This window comes from Lepisosteus platostomus, chromosome 4 (assembly GCF_059453375.1).
Source record: "Lepisosteus platostomus isolate fLepPlt1 chromosome 4, fLepPlt1.hap1, whole genome shotgun sequence".
NCBI lineage: Eukaryota > Metazoa > Chordata > Actinopteri > Semionotiformes > Lepisosteidae > Lepisosteus > Lepisosteus platostomus.
In genome coordinates this window covers 2,285,532-2,288,133 of record NC_142614.1, presented here as the reverse complement: position 1 = coordinate 2,288,133, position 2,602 = coordinate 2,285,532, and the positions used below count along the sequence as shown (strand labels likewise).

Sequence of the window (2,602 nt, the reverse complement as noted above, 5' to 3'; positions counted from 1 at the left end):
CTCTGAGCGCCATCTTGGTAGCGGAAGCTGTATGTACATCAAGTATATTTGATTTTTTTTTGCCTTGGTATGTAGATTGCGACATTTAAAGTACTTTTTTTTTTTACGGCGGTCTCTGTGGCGCAATCGGTTAGCGCGTTCGGCTGTTAACCGAAAGGTTGGTGGTTCGAGCCCACCCAGGGACGCGAAATATTTTGCCAGCAGCCATATCACCCTGCAACTCACAACTGGCAACCCACTGAAGCTAAGCAGGTGTGAGCCTGGTCAGTACCTGGATGGGAGACCTCCTGGGAAAAAAACTAAGGTTGCTGCTGGAAGAGGTGTTAGGGGGGCCAGCAGGGGGCGCTCACCCTGCGGCTCATGTGGGTCCTAATGCCCCAGTGTAGTGACGGGGACACTATACTGTAAACAGGCGCCGTCCTTCGGATGAGACGTAAAACCGAGGTCCTGACTCTCTGTGGTCATTAAAAATCCCAGGGTGTTTCTCGAAAAGAGTAGGGGTGTAACCCCGGCATCCTGGCCAAATTTCCCCATCGGCTGTTATCAATCATGGCCTCCTAACAATCCCCCTCTGTGAATTGGCTTCATTACTCTGCTCTCCTCCCCACTGATAGCTGATGTGTGGTGAGCGTTCTGGCGCACTATGGCTGCCGTCGCATCATCCAGGTGGGGCTGCACATTGGTGGGGGTGGAGGGGATCCCCATTACCTGTAAAGCGCTTTGAGTGGAGTGTCCAGAAAAAGCGCTATATAAGTGTAAGCTATTATTATTATTATTATTACTTCCCCGTTCTCTTTTTCGCCTTTGCATATTCATCTTTATTTAATGTGCTTTCACTTGGGATTTTTCATTTGATTGTGGATAAGAGTAACTGGCTGCATTGTATAAAAACAATAGAAACTCAAATGAGTAAATGTTATGCAGTTGTAATTCTGGGGACCCTCTAATTAAAGGTAGCTATATAATCAAGTGTGCAGGAAAAGACAGAGTATTGGTTCCTATGGATGTGTGGGTCTGTCTGTCTTTCCTTCTATGGGCGTGAGTGCAGCAGTGGAGGTCTCTCTGCTTGTGCTAGCAGAAAACACCTTCAGAGGCTCGGGAGGCTGCACTGATAAGACAAACCATGTGGCATTACACAGATATTCTGGAGAGTATGCTTGTCACGTGCAGTGCACTGAACTCCAGTTCATTCCAGTTCATGTTTGGTTTTTAGCTTGTACTGTACTTTCCGCAGGCTCGATCAAAGTCTGGCGATGACGCAGCGGTTTGCTCGCAGGCGTGGCTTGTTGCCACTGGTCTGTTGATTACCGGCCGCAGCAGTCGGTCTCTCCCAGCAAGGCCTTTCTGTCCATTTAGTGTGAAAGGTGTATTGTGCTTCGTCACGGATTTTCATTCAGCCTCTGTTTTTCCTGGTTTACTTAAACCCCACAAGCAAAAAAGGGCAGCCTGTTAATGTCAACGTCAAGCAGAAAATAAATCAGGAGGAACCCACTCTTGACATCTAGGGCTCTTTCATCACCACTTTTTTTCCCCCTCACATCAACAATTAAAGTGTGTGTAATAATACCAAGTGTGGGATAAAGGGGGAAACTTAGGATCATTACATTATGCTCTTACTGTTCAGATGCCTCCCAATCTGCAGAGTAAGCCAGCAGCCCTGGACCAGCACAGTCTTCATCAGGATCATCATCATCACCATCACCATCACCATCACCCTTTGGGGCGGAGTGGTGGCACTGTGGCTAAGGACCTGCGCCTGTGGCTGGAAGATTGCTGGTTCAAATCCAGTGCCCCTGGAATTAGGGTTAAGGATTAAGGTTAAAGAGGAATCCTACTCCATTGGACCCCTGAGCAAGGTCCTTAACCCCAGCTGCTCCAGGGGTGCCATATAAATGGCTGACCCTGCGCTCTGACCCCCAGCTTCTCTCCCTGTCTGTGTGCCACCTCATGGAGAGCAGGCTGGGGTATGTGAAAAGACAGATTCCTAATGCAAGAAATTGTCAATGGCCAATAAAGTGATCTTATCATCTCCACTTGCTGCAACAGAGTTTCCCTCTGTCTCAGCCCCTTTCTGTACCTCCTTCACTTGGGACTGAAAATCACATCCCGAGCACTGGCTCGGCACCAGCACTCACACACACCTCCAATTGTTCCAGATCCCGGTGCTTGTTTTCTTTGTTTTTCAAAGTTTTTTTCTGTGTCGCTCCTCCTGCCAGCCAAGCATGAAGAGCCTGGAGCAGATTTCTTTCCTCAGTGCTCAGCCAAGAAAAGAAAAGCAGAAGTTTTGCTGGGACCCTTGAGTGAACCTTTCCTTATCTGGCAGGCAGGTTATTTTCGTGCTGCATCAGGCTTTCATCACCTTCCTGGAATAACCCTGATCTCAGCCCCACAGAGAAACTGGAGATCCAGCAGTGTGCAGAATACACGCTCCAGTCCCACTCTAGGGACACACTCCAGTCCCACTCTTGCTGACAGAATGGGAGGGGACTGGGCCGCAGGACTGCACTGACAGGACAGTGAGGAACTGCAGACCCCAACCACACCCACCTGCTCGTCTTTTTACACCTTTGAGGCGACTCAGTGCTGTAACAGAGGACCAGAG

At 49.0% G+C, this 2,602-nt stretch overlaps 1 non-coding gene across 1 annotated transcript; it reads left to right on the top strand.

Moving 5' to 3' along the window:
• The first annotated feature begins 111 nt into the window (after nt 1-111).
• On the top strand, nt 112-185 carry trnan-guu (transfer RNA asparagine (anticodon GUU)). Its single transcript has one exon. It is a non-coding gene; the product is annotated as a tRNA-Asn (tRNA).
• Nucleotides 186-2,602: the final 2,417 nt, after the last annotated feature.